The sequence below is a fragment of the Lolium rigidum genome, chromosome 7 (genome assembly GCF_022539505.1).
Source record: "Lolium rigidum isolate FL_2022 chromosome 7, APGP_CSIRO_Lrig_0.1, whole genome shotgun sequence".
Taxonomy (NCBI): Eukaryota; Viridiplantae; Streptophyta; class Magnoliopsida; order Poales; family Poaceae; genus Lolium; species Lolium rigidum.
Genome location: NC_061514.1, coordinates 256,219,555 through 256,243,271, shown reverse-complemented (window position 1 = coordinate 256,243,271; position 23,717 = coordinate 256,219,555). Strand labels below are relative to the sequence as shown.

At 44.2% G+C, this 23,717-nt stretch overlaps 1 long non-coding RNA gene across 2 annotated transcripts; it reads right to left on the bottom strand.

The window, feature by feature from the left end:
• Positions 1 to 1,086: 1,086 nt before the first annotated feature.
• LOC124677217 lies at positions 1,087 to 2,573 on the bottom strand. 2 transcript variants are annotated; one of them, XR_006993986.1, is made up of 2 exons: positions 2,524 to 2,573; positions 1,087 to 1,403 (listed from the first exon to the last, which is right to left on the bottom strand). It is a non-coding gene; the product is annotated as an uncharacterized LOC124677217 (long non-coding RNA). The 2 variants fall into 2 exon arrangements; XR_006993987.1 differs by lacking the exon at positions 2,524 to 2,573 and adding an exon at positions 2,404 to 2,486.
• Between the last annotated feature and the right edge of the window lie 21,144 nt (positions 2,574 to 23,717).

Genomic DNA, 23,717 nt, shown 5'->3' with positions numbered 1-23,717 from the left:
AGATAAAATCTATTGTGAATAGTGTCAGATCTGATTGACTATTATTTCACACTATTCACACTCAGATTTATCTTTTTTGTCTCTCTAAATGTATGTTGAATTTGAAGTTGCAAAGATTTGGCGTTGCACATATAACATAGATGTGTTGTGATTTATTTTCGGAATTTTTGAACATGTTTTATCTTTGCACAAAAAATATTCTCATAGATCCTATCTAAAATCTGATCCTATCTAAGTCTTCCCCCGTTCATCACTCTCAATCCTAGTGCACCACTGCACATCTTTGCAAAACATGCATATGTTTTTCTTAATTTATTACCGGTTTACAACTAACATAAGATAGATAAGTGTAGCCTAATGTGGTGCTTCATCAGTCTCTGTCAATGGATGCAACAACTGCCGACCAAAAAAATTTAGACGTGTTTCATTTGTGCAGAAGACTAGTCAGAGTCTTAAGAACGGAACACGAGTTATTGAAAATCCGACATACGTGTTTCATTTGTTGAAAATATCAATCAAGACTAAATGGTCTAGACGACTGGCGAAGAGTTCTTTTGTGGTACCCTCAAATAAATTACAAGCGTTCATTTTCGTCCATCTAATGGCTGAAATCGATTCATACCACAGTCCAAAACTGTAGAGGTATGTTACATACCTCTGGAAATTTTCGCTCCTCGGGAAAAAAAAAGTGAAGACGGGCCTGGCCTAATAAACGAACCCAGCCCAAGATCTGCCGATCGCAGCAGGTAAGAATGATCGATCCCTCGTTCAGTCGTTCTTCCGCCATGCTCAAGCAGGAGGTTCCGCCGCCGCCGCTATGTCTGCATGTGATTCTTTATGCTCATTTTTTTAAAAAAAATGCTTCCAAATTTTACTTCATCTAAACATCAAGCTTTCTGTCCAGAGGTGTGCCTAGGATGCTCGTTTATCCTTGTTTATGCAAAATCTTGTATGTGCACAATCTGAAAATAAAGTCTACTGGCATCGTCAGCTGCTGTTTTCTTGACTTCTGATCACGTGATAAATTGTAACTAGTTTGGTTTGTCCACTCTTCTGAGGAGATAGACTGAAAATTTGGGCACCAAGTGCAATAAACAATCTTGATTAAACATGCAATATTGAGTTTTTTTTCCAGCAAATTAGCTACGGCTTCTACTCAAAGCAGCAAGAAAACATTTGTACAAGCTATGTCCATGTGTGGCGTTTAAATCCACTTAACACATCTGTGATGACGAATTAGTGATCAAGAATCCTTCTTCACCTCTGCTTCCTAATATTGAACCATTCGACCTTTGCATACTCATCATAGAACTCGTATCCGGCTTCCTCACTTCTGAAGGTCTTGCTAACCACAAGGTGATACTCTTCACGCTCCTCCTCACCAGCGCCTTGACCAGCCATGTCTGAAAACCCCAATCATAAAAATAAGATTCATGTTACTAGTCAAGTAAAATCATATCTTACAAGCAAAGATTGCATTGTGGATAAACAACAGTCCGTAAAATGGTTTTGTTTCTTTTTAGGGAAGTAAAATGGATTTGTTGTTTCAAGTGATAGGTCAAGCAACTGTCATACATTCAGCAGTCATGAAAATTCATAATGAAAATAAGTTTTTAAATAAGCATATCGTATAAAGAGGATAGTTGATATATTTGTCCAGTTATGCTAGTTTCAAACATATTTCCAGAATAAGCATTAGTAAACCGTGCACACGTAGAAAAGCCAGCGTGATTCAATCATAGTTATCTTCACTATATCGATAAGCCGGCCGCTTTATAAAATTAAGAAGAGCATATTATGATGAAATTCTGAAATTCCATCATAAGGGACTGCAAGTTCTGTACTAGAATGTGAAACTGGTAGTACTAGTAGCAGAGTATTACGTAACATGAATAAGTTATCCTAAAATGGTATCCAATTTATAAAACGGTGTGGACTATTATATGAGAAGATTATGCATATTCTGCACGCAAACCACACATAACAGGTTTATGCATGTATGAGATGTACAAAAGTACAAAACACCAAATATGCATGAAAGACTGGTTAAGTCGTAGTAATGGATAATTAGATGGGATATCACGATGAGACATTTTTTCTTCACTCAAAAACATGAGGTATACATTTTAGGTGAGGCAAAGAAAAGAACATTCCTAATGACCAAAAGACAACTAAATCGGACCAATAACTAGCTACAGAAATATTCATATGTACTTTGTAGCTTTGAAACCAGCTATCTTCATATCTAAATTTTGAATCAATTAAGTACGAGATGTTTCGTTTGGCTGTTGCTCTTCTTCTCATTAAAATTTGTACCAATATATACCTAAAATTCTAAATTACATAACTTGGGAAGAGTGCAACAATTACATCACAATCCTTATAAAATAATAAGAACACAACCTGGCTAGGGGTAGGGCGCTGCATCCTGCAGGATTATAGTGTTGTCCGGTAGTGTGCGGTAGTGCAGCTGGTAGGCAGGTAAGCGGCAGAGCAGTAGGATCTGCTGATGGGTCGACGTACCTAGCGGAGAGATTGGTGTTGTCGTCTCTCGATGTTGCGGCGGCGTTAACCTGGTGCCGGCGTCGCTCGCGACGAGCCGGCAAGGCACGACGGGGCCGACCTGGTGGCAGCGGCTTGATGATGCGGCGGCTTCGATCGCCGGCGATTCAAGACGGGGCCGACCTGGTGGCGGCAGCGCTCGCCGGCAACGCACGATAGGGCCGACCTGGTGGCGGCCGTGCTCGTCGGAAACTCACGATGGGGCCGACCTGGTGGCGGCGGCGCTCGCCGGCAACGCACGACGGGGCCGACCTGGTGACGGCGGCGCTCGCCGGCGACGCACGACGGGGCCGACCTTGTGGTGGCGGCGGCGTCGCCGGCAACCCACGACGGGGCCGACCTTGTGGTGGCGGCGCTCGCTGTTGTGATGCAGGTCGTTGTGTTGCTCAGGATGCAGAACAGGGTGTCTGCTCGATGTTGGGCCGGGCTGAATACTGCTTCTTTTATTTGTTTTTTTATTATCTATGTCTTGTTGGGCTATTAGGCCTAATCTAAATCGTTTAATCCTGACTGTAGGCTTAAATCATACCTCTCCCTTTTCAGGTGTGGTAAAAGGTACCGTAAAACAAGCCCTGGCGAATGGATCTCAGATACTAGTATGTGTGCATCAATTGATGATGTAGACCCAAGGCAATATATCTTCTAGTAGTATTTTGTAGTATAGAAAAAGAATAATCCCATTCTATTCACATTAAGATTTGAACATCTCAACCTGAAAATATCCCTCCGAACCTTGAACTTACGATGTTGAGTTGGAATTGTACAGATTAAAAAGGAGATGAGAGGAAAGTGGAAGATGGATTCATACGTAAATCGGATGCCGCGAGACGGATGAACAGATTCTGCCCGCCGGATTGGAACTGCCTGATGTCCATCAGCGGCGAGGTCCAGACGATGCAGCCGCTCTCGCCTCCCTTGATGCTGGAAGCAGAATACGCCAGGCAAGAACAGTTGGCCAGGCACCTCTGCCTGCACTGATCGAGGCTCACGCTGGCGTCCGGCAGCTCTACGCCGCGCAGTGGCAGGAACCCGTCGCCGGTGCAGTTGAGCCGCCTCGTGCGCGCGCACCCGGCAGAGCCGTCCCTGAGCGCCCACTCCCGCGGCGAGGCCGGCGTGAACCCGGCGGCGCAGCTGCACATCGGCGAGGCGGTCGCGTCGCAGACGCCGTAGGCGCCGCACTGGGCGTAGCGGTCGCACTGGTCCCTGGGCAGCGACCAGTAGAGGCTCCACGCCTGCTGCTGCTGCAACCACACGTAGCGCTGCAGGCTCGACTGGTTCAGCACGAACCTGGAGATGACCTTGTCGTTGCGGCCGCCGTCTAGCAGGAACGTGTAGTAGGCGTCGGTGCGGTTGGCCACGAACTCGAACCGGAAGTTGCCGTTGTCGGGCTCCATCTGCGGCTCGCCGCTGAACCGCAGGCCGTTCCACGGCCCGCTCCGGTACACCGGCGCCGTGCCGTTGTACCAGATGAACCCCTCCGGCACGCCGCGGACGTCGATCTCGAACGTGTAGTCTCCAGGCGACGGGTCGCTGAGGCTCGCCCACGTAGTCAGGTGCCGGTCGAGCCCCGTGGTCAGGTCCCAGCCGAACTTCATGCCCGGGAGCAGAGTGTCGGACGGGTAGTCGAAGCTCTGCCACAGAACCGCCCCGGTGCCATTGGCGTCTTGAAGCAGGAAGTTGCCGCTGTCCAGGAGCTGGGCCACCGGATTGCTTCCAGTCACGTTCGACGGCGCAGATGACCAGAACACGCGTCCTGACCGGTCGGTGAGCACCAGGCTGCCGGTGCCGTTGATGGCCAAGCTTGCCGCGGTGCCGGTGATCGGAACTTGCCTATTGGCGACCCAAACGACGGTGAGAGGGGCGATGTCCCTGTACCAGATGCCCAAGAACCTTGACGTCGAGATCGGCGGGGTGAAGAATCCGAGTTCAAACACTCCACCGGCTGAAACAAGCGTCTGACCATCGGCGATGGAGGAGTTTGCCGAGATGGTTTCAGCTGCAGAGGCAGGGGAGAAGAGAAGGTGCAGGGGAAGAAGAGCTAATGTAAGCACGCTGGTCGCCATGGCCTTTGTAATTGCGGCGTCAGAGCTCACCACCCCACCCCAACTATCACGTGTTCTCTGGAACAATTTTTTTTTAGATCGATCGGTATGTCTAGTACTCAGCTCGCTTGCTCCCGTGGAAATTTTATGTTTGATTTGCGTGCGCGTAACAGTATCTTCAGCCGCGTCCTCGAAGCGTCCCAAAACGGCCCAGGTGTTTGTGGGACGTATTTTGTTCGTATCGGGACGTCGCTCCCCAGCCGCGTCCCCCAAACGCCATTCCAAACTTTTTTAACGCTAAAATATTCATTTTTAATTCATTTTTAATTTTTTTTAGTAGAGAGAAGGAACATTTCACAAACTAATACATAATTGGAAACATGATTTACACAAACTAAGACATAATTTGGAACATGATTTCCATAAACTAATACATAGTTAAAACATTGGAAAATGAGGAAACCTAACTAGTGTTGACATTGCAGGTTTCGTGTGTTTGCAGGTTAAACTTGAATGTGCCGCTGACGCGTCGGGCCCGCGTCTCCTCGCGTCCCATTTTGTTGTGTCCGGCGTGCCTGGAGCGTCCCCTATGGAGCAAGGACGAGCTCGGAGCGCCGGACACCGTACTGGACCGCGCCGAACGGAAGGAGGTTTTGAGGCGCGCGGCTGGGAACGAAATTTTGTCTGGCACTCCAAATCCCTTTGGGGGGCGTGGCTGGAGATTCTCTAAGAATTACCACCTCATGTCAGTTTTATTTGACGTGCAACTACACTACTAATATGCTAGGTTAGTCTTCCCTCCGCGTCGATCTTTTCAGACCGGAGGAAGAGTCACTGGCTACAAAATACAAAAAACCACGGTCCACAGATGTGTTGGCACTAGCGCGGCTTTACCTTTGAAAAGTTGTCGATGTTTTCTTTTTTTTCTTTTGAGATAAAAGCATGACTATTAATGTGGCTGACGATATTTCTCTGAGCGAAGAAGTGCGTGGAAAGATCCACTGGTTTGCGCTCCCGAACACCAAGTTTGAGATGGGCCGCTCTTCGTCGCACAAGAGGGATATCTGCATGTGCAAAGATCACGACTGGTACTGATTTCGTTTTTAAAGTTCCAACGGAACGACTGGTACTGATTTTGTTTTTAAGACTGGAAGTAAAATGTCTCCCCCGCTGGATACGTGAGTTCTATGACACGTCACTGAAACTTGGTGCCGTGTGCTTTCGTCATGGAAGTTCCTTGCAGTTTGAAGTCTCTAGAGTGATGTAATCACGCTTGTTTACTTATCCCTCGTGAATAGGAACTCTCTTTGCTTCTTAATTGATTATCCTCCTATGTCAGAAAAAACACTATGCATCGTGTGCTGTTTTTTCCAGGAAAATATGCATTCAAATGTTAAAGCAAAATACACTTGCTGCCTACGACGATAGATCGAGGACCTGCATTTTTTTCCAGGAACGCGCGAAAATGCAAACCTATTTTCAGTGGCGGATCCAGCGACTAGATAATGGGTGTACAGAGCCCGTTAAACCAAAATTTAGCTAAGTTTTCCATAAAAAGGATGCATATACTTCTCTATTTGTAAATAATAGCTAGATATATAAGGCTTTTGCCAAAAAAAAATGGGTGTACAATCATTTGGCTCCGCCCATGCCTATTTTTATAGATTGATAAAAAAGCCAAAAAAAAAGTTCACACTTCTCGCTACAGTAAAGGAGAGCGATTTCTTAATCCCCCCGGGAGTTCCACCTAGCTCACCAGGGGATCGGAGATTTCTCGGCCTCTGGTGGCGGGAGGTTGGGGAATCTCCGATTCGTGGCCTGTGCATAGTGTAGCAACCTCTAGGTTTACGCCCACTGGCGTCGAGGAGGTGGCGAGGCTAGCGGCGCGGGTTTTGTTGACGGCGCTTTCCCCTTTCGTCGTTGGAGCTCCTCGAGCCCCGGCGTCGTGCGCGTGTGCGCGTGTCTTCCTGGAGCTCGGTGGTCTTCAGATCGATCGAGTTCTTCGTCCCCCACTACTAGGAAAAGGGCTAGCCGTAAGATTACTATTAGTGGCGCACCACTACAAGGTGCTCCACTGTTATCCTATTATCAATGGCGCACCTCGTGATGTGGTGCGTCACTACTATATGTAACCAAAATTTAATCTATCACTGCACTTACCAATGGCGCATCAAATATACGTGCGCTATTACTTTTTAAGATAGTAGTGGAGCACCTGCGTCGTGGTGCGCCATTATTATGTGTAGGTGCTGGTTAGTTATAGCGCCGTGCATCGTCGGGCCACCCACGCACGGCAGACTAGTCTGTCACCATCATATCCTACGACCCCACCACCCATGTCCTTTGCCACCCCACCACGCACGATTGCCCACTGCACACCCCACCTACCGCACCACGCACACACACGAGGCATGCTTCGATCGATTAACATGCAAAGAAATTAAATTTCTTACGCAATGACCACGCGTCTCCCACTTCCAACACAAAAAGATAGGATAGAGTTGGATAATCATCTCCGGCAAGCATCTCGTCTCGATTAGAAAAGTCCAGGACTTCTCCATCTCACCTCGCCGGCCACCGCCCCTTCTCCATCTCACCTCGCCCCACCTCTGCCGCTCACTGTCCGGCGCAACTCCCTCTGCCGGATCCCTCGCCTACGCGCCTCCAATCGAGGCTACAACAGCGCCACTGCATCTCCCTCGCCCCCTTTCCCTTCGCGCATCCCCATCTCGTCTCGATTCAACGAAGCCGCGCGGCCTTCAAGCTGCAGCAGATCGACGCGCGCTTCCGGTTCCTCCTGACCGTGCGGCGGCAGCGCCCTCCCCAGCTCGCGCGGCGGCGGCGGACCTCCCCCGCTGCTTCGTGCTCGCGCGGCGGCGGCGGACCTCCCCCGCGTCTTCGTGCTCGCGTGGCGGCGGCCAACTCAAGGTGGCCAACCCATCCAACCACCTCGCCGACGTTGGTAACTCCGTCGGCGCGCTGCTCGGTGCCTCCGGGAGCTGGCCATCTTCGTCTTCGCCGTCGGGCTAGTTCACTGGTGGAGCGCGTCAACCTCTGCGCGTCGCTGGTGGTCGCGTCATCCGTCGAGAGATGGCCTGGATGACCGCTATGTCCACGCCGCCAACCGTCTCGCCGGGAAGCACGACCGCCGCCGTCGAGTCCAACGGTGGAGCTGAGAGGATTTGATTGCGTTTTTTATTTTCTTTTAGGGGGCCGGCTGCAAATGTTAGAAACTTGTATTTTTTATTTAGAACATGTAATAAATATAATTTATAATAAAATAGAAGTGGCCTTTGACTAGTCAACTCAGATCCAACGCCCACAGCCTGGCGCCTGTCACACCTAGGCCCACGTGGCCTTTTTTTATTTACTATTTTGTCCAGCAGCAATGGCGCACCCTACATGTATGTTGTGGCGCACCCTATTCTTATACCAATGGCGCACGTTGCAGTTATCAATGGCGCACCTACTAGTGCGCCACTGGTATGTACCCTTACTAATGGCGCACGGGTGGTGCGCCACTGCTAATAGTTAGCAGTGGCGTGATAGTAGTGGCGCACCACTAGTGCGCCACTGATGGCAAAAAGAGGTGCGCCACTGATTGCCTGTTTTCTAGTAGTGCCCCCTCCAGATCGAAGAGGGTCGATCTGGTTGTTGTTGCAGCTGAAGGAGGAGGTGAGTTCGAGCTTCGCGATGGTGATGGCAGCTCAGGGTGCAGGTCTTCAGGGGCCACTGTCCGGTGGCTTTCCGGCCGCGTGGGGGGGGGGGGGGGTTGCTTCCAATCCAAGACAGAAGTGGAGCAGCGATGCGGATCCAGCGCGCTGATGTCTACGGGAGCTTCTATTCTTGTAGACGGTGTTGGGCCTCCAAGAGCGAGAGGTTTGTAGAACGACGATAAGTTTCCCTTAAGTGGATACCCAAGGTTTATCGAACTCGGGGAGGAAGAGGTCAAAGATATCCCTCTCATGCAACCCCGCAACCACAAAGCAAGAAGTCTCTTGTGTCCCCAACACACCTAATAGGTGCACTAGTTCGGCGAAGAGATAGTGAAATACAGGTGGTATGAATAAGTAGTAGCAACGGCAACGACACCAGAAAAGTGCTTTGCCCAGGACGGTAAACAAGCAGTAGTAATGTAGCAGTAGTAACACAGCAGTAGTAACGCAGCAGTAGTAACGCGATGAGAACAAGTAAACAAACAACGATAGCGATATTTAGGAACAAGGCCTAGGGATTACACTTTCACTAGTGGACACTCTCAACATTGATCACATAACGGAATAGATAAATGCATACTCTACACTTTTGTTGGATGATGAACACATTGCGTAGGATTACACGAACCCTCAATGCCGGAGTTAACAAGCTCCACAATAATGCTCATGTTTTAGTAACCTTAAGTGTAAGATAGATCAACGAGACTAAACCAAGTACTAGCATAGCATGCACACTGTCACCTTCATGCATATGTAGGAGGAATAGATCACATCAATATTATCATAGCAATAGTTAACTTCGCAATCTACAAGAGATCATGATCATAGCATAAACCAAGTACTAACACGGTGCACGCATCTGTCACCTTTGCACACATGCAGGGAGGAATAAACTACTTTAATAACAAATCACTAGAGTAGCACATAGATAAATTGTGATACAAAACATGTTGCAATCTTAAAGAGATATAAATAAGCACCTCACTATGCCTTTCAACATTGAGTAAGTATTCTGTGAAATATGGCCTAAGAGACCCACACGGTGCACACACTCGTCACCTTTACACACGTGGGACAAGGAGTCTCCGGAGATCACATAAGTAAAACTCACTTGACTAGCATAATGACATCTAGATTACAAGCATCATCATATGAATCTCAATCATGTAAGGCAGCTCATGAGATTATTGTATTGAAACACATAGGAGAGAGATGAACCACATAGCTACCGGTACAGCCCCGAGCCTCGATGGAGAACTACTCCCTCCTCATGGGAGCAGCGGCGGTGATGAAGATGGCGGTGGAGATGGCAGCGGTGTCGATGGAGAAGCCTTCCGGGGACACTTCCCCGCTCCGGCAGGGTGCCGGAACAGAGACTCCTGTCCCCCAGATCTTGGCTTCGCGATGGCGGCGGCTCTGGAAGGTTTTCGTGGGTTTCGTCGAACGCCCCAGGGTTTGCTGATCCAGGGGCTTTTTATAGGCGGAGAGGCGGCGCCAGAGGGTCTCTGGGGGGCCCACACCCTAGGGGGGCGCCCCCCCTTGGCCGCGCCGGGGTGTGGTGTGGGGCCCCCAGGGCTCCCCTCTGATCCTTCCCGGGTGTTCCGGATGCTTCCGATGAAAATAGGAACTTTGGCGTTGATTTCGTCCGATTCCGAGAATATTTCGTTACTAGGATTTCGAAACCAAAAACAGCAGAAAACAGGAACCGGCACTTCGGCATCTTGTTAATAGGTTAGTTCCAGAAAATGCACGAATATGACATAAAGTGTGCATAAAACATGTAGATAACATCAATAATGTGGCATGGAACACAAGAAATTATCGATACGTTGGAGACGTATCAGTGTCCACCATACCTACCTACTACATGGTATTTATCCGACATTCCAAAGTAAATTGCTTGAGTGCTACCTTTAAAATTCCATCATTCACCTTTGCAATATATAGCTCATGGGACAAATAGCTTAAAAACTATTGTGGTATTGAATATGTACTTATGCACTTTATCTCTTATTAAGTTGCATGTTGTGCGATAACCATGTTTCGGGGACGCCATCAACTATTCTTTGTTGAATATCATGTGAGTTGCTATGCATGTCCGTCTTGTCCGAAGTAAGAGAGATCTACCACCTTTATGGTTGGAGCATACATATTGTTAGAGAAGAACATTGGGCCGCTAACTAAAGCCATGATTCATGGTGGAAGTTTCAGTTTTGGACATATATCCTCAATCTCATATGAGAATAATAATTGTTGCCACATGCTTATGCATTAAAGAGGAGTCCATTATCTCGTTGTCCATGTTGTCCCGGTATGGATGTCTAAGTTGAGAATAATCAAAAGCGAGAAATCCAAAATGCGAGCTTTCTCCTTAGACCTTTGTACAGGCGGCATGGAGGTACCCCATTGTGACACTTGGTTAAAACATGTGTATTGCGATGATCCGGTAGTCCAAGCTAATTAGGACAAGGTGCGGGCACTATTAGTATACTATGCATGAGGCTTGCAACTTGTAAGATATAATTTACATAACTCATATGCTTTATTACTACCGTTGACAAAATTGTTTCATGTTTTCAAAATAAAAGCTCTAGCACAAATATAGCAATCGATGCTTTCCTCTTTGAAGGACCATTCTTTTTTACTTTTATGTTGAGTCAGTTCACCTATCTCTCTCCACCTCAAGAAGCAAACACTTGTGTGAACTGTGCATTGATTCCTACATACTTGCATATTGCACTTGTTATATTACTCTATGTTGACAATTATCCATGAGATATACATGTTATAAGTTGAAAGCAACCGCTGAAACTTAATCTTCCTTTGTGTTGCTTCAATACCTTTACTTTGATTTATTGCTTTATGAGTTAACTCTTATGCAAGACTTATTGATGCTTGTCTTGAAGTACTATTCATGAAAAGTCTTTGCTTTATGATTCACTTGTTTACTCATGTCATTACCATTGTTTTGATCGCTGCATTCATTACATATGTTTACAAATAGTATGATCAAGGTTATGATGGCATGTCACTTCAGAAATTATCTTTGTTATCGTTTTACTCGCTTCGGGACGAGCAGAACTAAGCTTGGGGATGCTGATACGTCTCCGACGTATCGATAATTTCTTATGTTCCATGCCACATTATTGATGATATCTACATGTTTTATGCACACTTTATGTCATATTCGTGCATTTTCCGGAACTAACCTATTAACAAGATGCCGAAGAGCCGATTGCTTGTTTTCTGCTGTTTTTGGTTTCGTAAATCCTAGTAACGAAATATTCTCGGAATTGGACGAAATCAACGCCTAGGGTCCTATTTTGCCACGAAGCTTCCAGAAGACCGAAGAGGAGTCGAAGTGGGGCCACGAGGCGCCGCCACACTAGGGCGGCGCGGCCCAGGCCCTGGCCGCGCCGACCTATGGTGTGGGGCCCTTGTGTGGCCCCTCGCGTTGCCCTTCCGCCTACTTAAAGCCTCCGTCGCGAAACCCCCAGTACCGAGAGCCACGATACGGAAAACCTTCCAGAGACGCCGCCGCCGCCAATCCCATCTCGGGGGATTACGGAGATCTCCTCCGGCACCTCGCCGGAGAGGGGATTCATCTCCCGGAGGACTCTTCACCGCCATGGTCGCCTCCGGAGTGATGAGTGAGTAGTTCACCCCCGGACTATGGGTCCATAGCAGTAGCTAGATGGTTGTCTTCTCCTCATTGTGCTTCATTGTTGGATCTTGTGAGCTGCCTAACATGATCAAGATCATCTATCTGTAATACTATATGTTGTGTTTGTCGGGATCCGATGGATAGAGAATACTATGTTATGTTAATTATCAAGTTATTACCTATGTTTTGTTTATGATCTTGCATGCTCTCCGTTATTAGTAGAGGCTCTGGCCAAGTTGATGCTTGTAACTCCAAGAGGGAGTATTTATGCTCGATAGTGGGTTCATGTCTCCGTGAATGCGGGGAGTGACAGAAACCCCTAAGGTTATGGATGTGTGATGACCCACAAGTATAGGGGGTGTATCGTAGTATCTTCGATAAGTAAGAATGTCGATCCCAACGAGGAGCAGAAGGTGTTGACGAGCAGTTTTGATGAAGGTTTCACTGTAAATGCTCACAGACAAGTATTCAGGGGGTTTCGATGTAACAGATGAAATAAGTACGAGTAGGTAAAATGCGAGAGAAATAATTGCAGCGAGTGGCCCAATCCTTTTTAGCACAAAGGACAAGCCGGTTTGTTTACTTATAATGACCAAACGTTCTCGAGGACACACGGGATTTTAGTCTAGTGCTTTCGCTACATACAACTGATTAATCTTCATTGTTTTGATAAGTGTTGTGTGGGTGAACCCGTGCTAATGTACCGCCCTTCCTAGGACTAATACATACTTGTGATTATACCCCTTGCAAGCATCCGCAACTACAAGAAAGTAATTAAGATAAATCTAACCACAGACCTTAAACTCGAGATCCTCGCGATCCCTCCCGCATCGATATACCAACGGGGGTTTAGGTTTCGTCACTCCGGCAACCCCGCAATTGGCAAACGAGTACAAGATGCATTCCCCTAGGCCCATAAAGGTGAAGTGTCCTGTAGTCGACGTTCACACGACACCACTAGAAGAATAACACCACAACTTAAATATCATAACATTGAATATTACTCAACCATAGTTCACTACTAACAATTAGACTTCACCCATGTCCTCAAGAACTAAACGAACTACTCACGAGACATCATATGGAACATGATCAGAGGCGATATGATGGTGAATAACAATCTGAACATAAACTTGGTTCAATGGTTTCACTCAATAGCATCAACAACAAGTATGAATAGATACCGGGAGAGTTTCCCCTATCAAACAATCAAGATCAAACCCAAATTGCTACGGCGGTGACGAGGTGCTGCGGAGGAGATGGCGGTGATGATGGTGGAGATGATGATGATGGTGATGGAGATGATGTCCAGCTCGATGGCGGTGACGATGGCGTCGATTTCCCCTCCGGGAGGGAATTTCCCCGGCGGATTCCTGCCCGCCGGAGAGCTCTTTCTCTCTCGGTGTTCTCCGCCCCGCGAGGCGGCCGTAACCCTTCGTGAGGATTCCTCTCGTGGCTTAGGTCTTCGGGACGAAGGGTTTCGCGAAGAAAAGGAGGCGAAAGAGGCCGAGGGGGCCCCACACCACATGGTGGCGCGGCCGAGCCTTGGGCCGCGCCACCCTATGGTGTGGGCCCACCCCGGGTCCACCCGGCTCCCCCTTCCGGCTTCCTCCGTCATCCGGAAAAATAGGAGTTTCGTAAAACTTCCTTCCACAATTGATCTTCCGAAATATCGCATCCCGACGGTGCTTTTTCCAGCAGAATCCCGGCTCCGTGCTCAATCTCCAAATAATCATGAAACATGCAAAATAGGTGAAATAACATAAGTATTGTGTTCCAATATGAAATATATCAATGAATAACAACAAATTATGATATAAAATAGTGATGCAAATTGGACGTATCAACTCCCCCCAAGCTTAGACTTCGCTTGTCCCCAAGCGAAACTGAACTCTGTAGTCCACATGTTTATGGAGTGAAGAGTCGATGAATAAAATACGGACAAGAAGCATCATATTCATTCACACAAGACATTATAGTAAACAACTTCCTCATATAACTCAATCTTGAAACAAATATATGGTAGTCACAAATAAAGGTGCATAAGGAATCATAATTGGTGATGGCAAACTTTGTTCTTGGTCAGAGAACATTTAACAGATTATATTCATCTATTGAGCAACGCTCACATATCAAAAGCTTATGGTAAACTTGCATACTCAATCATATTAATCATTGATGACTTTCAAAGCTATATTCATTCAAGGTAAAACTTGTACTAAACAAGAAAGAGTAAAGACATGATGGAGCAAATCACAATATAATAGTTTAATCACAACAACTCAAATGCTTGCTTGAGATGGAGGGAAATAGGTTTACTGACTCAACATAAAGTAAAAGACAGGCCCTTCGCAGAGGGAAGCAGAGATTAAATCATGTGCTAGAGCTTTTTTCAGTTTTGAAATCATATAAAGAGAATAAAAGTAAAGTTTTGAGAGGTGTTTGTTGTTGTCAACGACTCGGTAGCGGGTACTCTAACCCCCTTGCCAAACAAACCTCCAAAGAGCGGCTCCCATGAAGGACGTTATCTCTACCAAGCAAGGTAGATCATCCCTCTTCTCTTTTGTTTACACATGTACTTTAGTTTATTTTAAGGATGACACTCCCCCAACCTTTGCTTACACAAGCCATGGCTAACCGAATCCTCGGGTGCCTTCCAACAATCTCATACCATGGAGGAGTGTCTATTGCAAAATTAAGTTGCTTACCGATGAATCAGGGCAAAACATGTGAAGAGAATTATTAATGAAAGTTGATTAATTGGGGCTGGGAACCCCGTTGCCGCCTCTTATTGCAAAATTGTAGGATAAGTGGATGAAGCCACTAGTCCTTTAGTGGAGGCTGCCTAACAAGACTCGAAAGATAAAACACCACATACTTCCTCATGAGCTATAAAACATTGACACAAATAAGAAGTAATAAGTTTTGAATTGTTTAAAGGTAGCACATGAAGTATTTACTTGGAATGGCAAACAATACCATGCAAGTAGGTAGGTATGGTGGACACAAATGGCATAGGTTTGGGTTCAGGTTTGGATGCACGAGAAGTATTCCCTCTCGACACAGTCTTTGGCTAGCAAGGTTAATTAGCAAGCATAAGAGTTGAGGGAAACAAACAAATATACATGTGATAGAAACAATCATGCATCTTACTTGTAAGCACAAACAGTTTTAACTTTAGAATACTAAGCTAAGATCTGGTAAGAAAGATAATAATATCTTCTACATGTATTTCCTCTATTCTTCTAAAACTCAAAGTGTTGTTGCTATTGACCATTGCTAAGTTTGCCAAAACCAAATAGATTAACTCAATGCTCCCAAAGTGGTACCAATACTAAGATCAAGATCAATCATATAGTAGAAATTGCAAACTAAAATAAGGTGTGCAATATGTAAATGATAAGACTTCTCATTAATATTCCATAACGATAACTCACACCAAGGGATACATAGACAAACTAAAGGAGAGATACTCCACACTGCAACCCATCTCATACGACAACTTCCCTACTCATGATATGACACTACTTGATAGTAAAAAGTAAAAGGTAATGATAATGTGATACCGCGGCACTCCCCAAGCTTGGAACAAACCAAGGGGATGCCAATACCGATGATGGATTACTCCTTTGGCGATGGTGGTGATGAACTCTTCCCGCGCTTCTTAATAAACTCCTTCAACTTCGGCTTCTCAGCCTTGACAATTCCGCACTAAGATTCGAAGAGATTCATTGTTATCTGAGGTTGGCGATGACGACCTTGTGATGCGAATCGAGTGGTATCCAATCATTCTTCGGAGACGGCAATTCTCCTCCTGGAGTATCTCCACTTCTCTTCTTAGAGCCCGATATTGATCACAAAACTCATCAAGTAATCCGTAGAACTTCTTCCATCATGGGGAAGGAGTCGAGGCTAAGAGCGGGTGGTAGAGGTCCCCGCAAGTTATGAGAAAAAGAACGTTGAGTGTCAACAGCATCCCACCAAGATTTGCTTGCTCCCTCCGGCTTGCCGATCTTGTCTCGATGGCACCTCCTTCACTTCTTCCTCCGAAAGCCCCTTGCCCTTGTTCTTGGAGACCATGGTGCCTCTAAACTGAAAACAGATCCTCGCGTAAACAGCTCGAAACAAAACACGTCGAGAAAAAGATATACGGACCTCCAGTGGGTCCGGGGGATTTTATAATAAAAATTTCGAACAAACGGAAAGTACCGGATCGAACTAGAGTCGGAAAGGGGCGACGAGGCGGCCGGACCATAGGTCGGCGCGGGCCCGAGTCAGGCCGCGCCGGCCTATGGTGGCACGCCCTCGTGCGTCCTTTCCACTCCGTTTCGAACTCGTAATTTTTCATATTTTCCAAAAACAACAAAAATAATGTTCGGAAAGTAAATCGCGAACTTTTCATTACCAAGTATTGTTACCTATTCAAAGTCGAGTTCGCGGACTGTCAATTTGTCCCTTGATGAAAGCCTCCGGTGTTTCCACTCGAATAATATCAACATCAACATTATAAGAATCACCCGAGATATAATGCTTGAGTCTTTGTCCATTCACCACTTGCGTAGCATTGCCTTGGAGAGAGCTAATTTTAATTGCTCCCGAACGATACACCTCCTCAACAACATATGGTCCTTCCCATTTCGAGAGTAATTTCCCCGCAAAGAATCCGAGACGAGACCGATACAATAGGACTTTATCCCCAATATTAAACTCTCTTTTGATGATCCTTCTATCATGCCATTTTTTAACTTTTTCTTTAAAGAGTTTAGCATTTTCATAAGCTTCACTTCTCCATTCATCTAGAGAACTTAATTGTAGCAACCTCTTATCACCTAAGCAAGTTTAGGATCTTTATTTAATTCTCTAACAGCCCGATAAGCTTTGTGTTCTAGTTCTAAAGGTAAATGACAAGCTTTTCCGTAAACCATTTTATAAGGTGACATTCCCATGGGGTTTTTATAAGCAGTTCTATAAGCCCACAGTGCGTCTTTCAATTTACTAGCTCAATTCTTTCTAGATTTACTAACGGTTTTCTGCAAGATAGATTTAATTTCTCTATTTGATAATTCTACTTGACCACTACTTTGAGGGTGATAAGCGGAAGCAATTCTATGATTAATACCATACTTAGCAAGAGTTTTTCTAAAACCTCCATGAATAAAATGAGAACCTCCATCAGTCATAATATATCTAGGTACTCCGAATCTAGGAAAAATAATATCTAAAAGCATTTTTAAAGAGGTCTCACCATCAAGACTTTTTGTAGGTATGGCTTCCACCCATTTAGTAACATAATCAACAGCAACAAGTATATGAGTGTTACCTTTTGAAGAAGGAAAAGGTCCCATGAAGTCAAATCCCCAACAATCAAACGGTTCAATAACAAGAGTATAATTCATAGGCATTTCATTGCGTCTGGAGATATTACCAACCCTTTGACATTCATCACAAGATAAAATAAAATTCCTTGCATCTTTGAAGAGAGTTAGCCAATAAAAACCTGATTGTAGAACCTTTTGCGCGGTTCTATCTCCGGCGTGATGTCCTCCATAAGCACTGCCATGACATTTACTCAATATCTCTTGTTGTTCATATTCGGGAACACACCTTCGCATAATACCATCCACTCCTTCTTTATATAAGTGTGGGTCATCCCGAAATAATGCCTCAAGTCATAAAAGAATTTCCTCCTCTCGTCGGAGCTGAAAAGGTTGGAGGCAAGTACTTGGAAACAATAAAGTTAGCATAATCAGCATACCAAGGACTCGTCTCGCGAGCTCACCTTTATTACAGCCAATTGTTCATTTGGAAAACTATCATTAACAGGAACAGGATCATAAGCAATATTTTCCAATCTAGACAAATTATCAAGAACAGGATTATCAAGCACCTTTCCTATCTACAATATGTAAATCAAATTCTTGCAAAAGAAGTACCCATCTAATAAGCCTTGGCTTAGCATCTTTCTTTGTCATAAGGTATCTAATTGCAAAGCATGATCAGTATGAATTGTAACTTTTGAATCAACAATATAAGATCTAAATTTATCACAAGCAAAGACTACAGCTAACAATTCTTTTTCAGTAGTAGCATAATTTCTTTGAGAAGCATCAAGAGTCTTGCTAGCATAATGAATAACATTTAATTTTTTATCTACTCGCTGTCCAAGAACAGCGCCTACAAGCAAAATCACTAGCATCACACATAATTTCAAAAGGTAAATTCCAATCAGGAGGTTCAACTATAGGAGCAGCTTGTTAAGGCTTTCTTTAGAGTTTCAAAAGCTTCCTTACAATCATCATCAAAAACAAAAGGTACATCTTTTTGAAGAAGATTAGTAAGAGGCTTTGAAATCTTGGAGAAATCTTTAATAAATCTCCTATAAAACCCAAGCATGACCAAGAACACTACGAATACCTTTAACATCCCTCGGATAGGGCATCTTCTCAATAGCTTCAACTTTAGCTCTATCAACTTCGATACCTCTCTCGTAAATTTTATGTCCCAATACAATTCCTTCATTAACCATAAAGTGGCATTTCTCCCAATTAAGAACAAGGTTAGTTTCTTCACATCTCTGCAAAACTTTATCAAGATTTCGCAAGCAACTATCAAAAGAATTCCCAGTAGACAGAAAAATCATCCATGAATACTTCCACAATACTCTCACAAAAACCATGAAAAATAGCAGACATGCATCTTTGAAAAGTAGCAGGAGCATTACATAAACCAAAAGGTATACGCCTATAAGCATAAGTTCCATAGGGACAAGTAAAAGTGGTTTTCTCTTGATCTTTGGCTTTAACAAAGAATTTGTGAAAACCTGAATAACCATCAAGAAAGCAAAAATGAGTATTTTTAGATAACCTTTCTAGCATTTGATCAATAAATGGTAAAGGGTAATGATCTTTCTTAGTAACTTTATTAACTTTTCGATAATCAATGCACATTCTATACCCTACAACTACTCTTTGAGGTATGAGCTCATCATTATCATTAGGCACAACAGTCATTCCTCCTTTCTTAGGAACACAATGCACAGGACTAACCCATCTACTATCAGCAATAGGATATATAATACCAGCTTCAAGAAGTCGTAATACCTCATTTCTTACCACATCCTTCATCTTAGGAATTAGACGACGCCGAGGTTCAACAACGAGGCTTTGCATCATCTTCCATATTAATGGCGTGTTGGAAAATAGAGGGAGAAATCCCCTTCAAGTCATCAAGAGTATAGCCAATAGCACTTCGGTGTTTCTTCAATATTTGCAATAATCTTTCTTCTTCAAACTCTGTAAGCTTAGAACTAATAATAAAAGGATATATTTTCTTATCATCAATATGAGCATATTTAAGATTATCGTGCAAAGGCTTTAAATCAAAAACAGGATCTTCCTTTGGTGGCGGTGTGGTACCCAAGTCTTCCACCGGTAAATCATGCTTGAGAATAGGTTGGCGAAGAAAAATCTCCTCAAGCTCCTCTCTTTCTTTCCTAAAAACTTCACTCTCGCTATCCTCCAAATGTTGCTGCAAAGGATTGTTAGGAACAAGAACAATAGATGCACACTCGCTCCATTTTAAAATCATTACTAGGCAAATCAGCTTTATAAGGAGTTTTAGTAAATTTAGAGAAGTTAAACTCATAAGATTCACCAGACAAATTTAGTCAAAATTTTCTCTTTCTTGCAATCTATAATAGCTCCACAAGTATTTAGAAAAGGTCTACCAAAAATGATAGGACAATAATCACTAGAAGCAGAACCAAGTACCAAAAAGTCAGCAGGATATTTAATCTTACCACATAGAACTTCCACATCTCGAACAATACCAATTGGTGAAATAGTTTCTCTATTAGCCAGCTGAATAACCACATCAATATCTTCAAGTTCACAAGAATCAATTTCGTGCATAATCTCCGTGTAAAGCTCATAAGGTATAGCACTAACACTTGCACCAATATCACATAAACCATAATAGCAATGATCACCAATTTTAACAGATAGAATAGGAACACTAGCTTGTTTGGGTTTATTAGGATGTGAAACAATATTAGAAGCATCTTCACAGAAAAATAATATGACCATCCTCAACATTTTCAAATACAAGATCTTTAACTATTGCAACGACGAGGTTCAACTTTTATTTGTTCTTCAGTGTTCTCTAGGTTTCTTTTCACTTTTATGAACCGCACTATTTATAACAGAGTACTCTTTCATTTTAGCAGGAAAAGGAGTTTTTTCAATATAAGCCTCAGGAATAACACGATCAGCAGTTTCAACTACAACACATTTATTAATAGATGGATCAATTTTATCTTTGTACGGTTCATGATACTTATCAAAATTCTTCTTAGGCAATTCATAATGAGAGGCAAAAGCTTTATAAAGGTTTGCAGCAACTTGAGAATCAAGGCCATATGTAGCACTCATATTACGAAATGTATCAGTATCCATAAAAGCTTCAATGCATTTATAATCATAAATTATACCCGATTCTCTATCTTTGTCGTTCTCCCATCCTTCAGCATTTTCTTGGATCCGATCAAGAAGGTCCCTTTTAAACTCTTCTTTATTGCATGTAAATGATCCGGAACAAGAAGTATCCAGCAAGGTCTTGTCTTGAAAAGAAAGTCTTGCATAGAAATTATCAATAATAACATTACCAGGAAGCTCATGAATGGGGCATTTGAGCATTAAAGACTTCAATCTCCCCAAGCTTGGGCAATACTCTCTCCATCATGAGGCCAGAAATTATATATGCGGTTCCGATCTTTGTGAATTTCACTTGGAGGATAAAATTTGGAATAGAATAAAGGCACAATGTCCTCCCAAATCAAGAGAATCACCATTCTTCAAGCAATTTATACCAATGCGCCGCTTACCGCACAGACGATATAGAGAATAGTTTCTTCCTAACTTCATTCATAGCAATACCTGCACATTTGAATAACCCGCATAATTCATGCAAAAACAAGTAAATGATCACCTGGATGGACAGCTTCCATCCCCTTCATAGCGGTTATCCATAACATGTTCAATAATTTTCGTAGGTATTTTATATGGTATTACTTCCTCACCTGGCGCCTCATCCACTACCGTTGCAGTAGTAGTAGATTTCCCAAATAGAAATTGAAGAGAAGATCTCTCCATAATGACTTATAGCAAGCAGGTGAAATAAAATCAGCACAAACAAGAAAGGTTTTCCTTACCAATTCCGCTTACCAATAGCGCTTCACTCCCCGACAACGGCGCCGTAAAATAGTCTTGATGACCCACAAGTATAGGGGGTGTATCGTAGTATCTTCGATAAGTAAGAATGTCGATCCCAACGAGGAGCAGAAGGTGTTGACGAGCAGCTTTGATGAAGGTTTCACTGTAAATGCTCACAGACAAGTATTCAGGGGGTTTCGATGTAACAGATGAAATAAGTACGAGTAGGTAAAATGCGAGAGAAATAATTGCAGCGAGTGGCCCAATCCTTTTTAGCACAAAGGACAAGCCGGTTTGTTTACTTATAATGACCAAACGTTCTCGAGGACACACGGGATTTTAGTCTAGTGCTTTCGCTACATACAACTGATTAATCTTCATTGTTTTGATAAGTGTTGTGTGGGTGAATCTGTGCTAATGTACCGCCCTTCCTAGGACTAATACATACTTGTGATTATACCCCTTGCAAGCATCCGCAACTACAAGAAAGTAATTAAGATAAATCTAACCACAGACCTTAAACTCGAGATCCTGCGATCCCTCCCGCATCGATATACCAACGGGGGTTTAGGTTTCGTCACTCCGGCAACCCCGCAATTGGCAAACGAGTACAAGATGCATTCCCCTAGGCCCATAAAGGTGAAGTGTCGTGTAGTCGACGTTCACACGACACCACTAGAAGAATAACACCACAACTTAAATATCATAACATTGAATATTACTCAACCATAGTTCACTACTAACAATTAGACTTCACCCATGTCCTCAAGAACTAAACGAACTACTCACGAGACATCATATGGAACATGATCAGAGGCGATATGATGGTGAATAACAATCTGAACATAAACTTGGTTCAATGGTTTCACTCAATAGCATCAACAACAAGTATGAATAGATACCGGGAGAGTTTCCCCTATCAAACAATCAAGATCAAACCCAAATTGCTACGGCGGTGACGAGGTGCTGCGGAGGAGATGGCAGTGATGATGGTGGAGATGATGATGATGGTGATGGAGATGATGTCCAGCTCGATGGCGGTGACGATGGCGTCGATTTCCCCCTCCGGGAGGGAATTTCCCGGCGGATTCCTCGCCCGCCGGAGAGATCTTTCTCTCTCCGGTGTTCTCCGCCCGCGCGAGGCGGCCGTAACCCTTCGTGAGGATTCCTCTCGTGGCTTAGGTCTTCGGGACGAAGGGTTTCGCGAAGAAAAGGAGGCGAAAGAGGCCGAGGGGGCCCCACACCACATGGTGGCGCGGCCGGGCCTTGGGCCGCGCCACCCTATGGTGTGGGCCCACCCCGGGTCCACCTGGCTCCCCCTTCTGGCTTCCTCCGTCATCTGGAAAAATAGGAGTTTCTGTAAAACTTCCTTCCACAATTGATCTTCCGAAATATCGCATCCCGACGGTGCTTTTTCCAAAGTGAATCTCGGCTCCGGTGCTCAATCTCCAAATAATCATGAAACATGCAAAATAGATGAAATAACATAAGTATTGTGTTCCAATATGAAATATATCAATGAATAACAGCAAATTATGATATAAAATAGTGATGCAAATTGGACGTATCAATGTGCTGTTGCCACTAGGGATAAAACATTGATGCTATGTCTGAGGATGTAGTTATTGATTACATTACGCGCAATACTTAATGCAATTGTCTGTTGTTAGCAACTTAATACTGGAGGGGGTTCGGATGATAACCTCGAAGGTGGACTTTTTAGGCATAGATGCAGCTGGATGGCGGTCTATGTACTTTGTCGTAATGCCCAATTAAATCTCACTATATTTATCATGACATGTATGTGCATTGTTATGCCCTCTCTATTTGTCAATTGCCCGACCGTAATTTGTTCACCCAACATGCTTTTATCTTATGGGAGAGACACCTCTAGTGAACTCGTGGACCCCGGTCCATTCTTTTATATTGAAATACAAATCTGCTGCAATACTTGTTTTACTCGTTTTCTTGCAAACAATCATCTTCCACACAATACGGTTAACCCTTTGTTACAGACAAGCCGCTGAGATTGACAACCTCACTCGTTTTGTTGGGGCAAAGTACTTTGGTTGTGTTGTGCAGGTTCCACGTTGGCGCCGGAATCTCTGGTGTTGCGCCGCACTACATCCCGCCGCCATCAACCTTCAACGTGCTTCTTGACTGCTACTGGTTCGATTAAACCTTGGTTTCTTACTGAGGGAAACTTGCCGCTGTGCGCATCACACCTTCCTCTTGGGGTTCCCAACGGACGTGTCAACTACACGCATCAGTATTCTCCGGCACTAGCGTCTATACACGAATACGAGGATACAATCACCAAACAATACTTAAGTAACCTTAATTAGCCATAATGGCTCACTCCAAATGATCTAGCATCATCACTTAGCATTGCTAATTAATCTAGGTTTTCTTACTTAGTGTTAGAGAAATAATTTCTCTCATTACAGATGTAAATGATAGTTTCCATATGATTCTTGAGTAATAATTTCCTCTCATTGAATCTTCTTAAGATTTAACTTCCTCA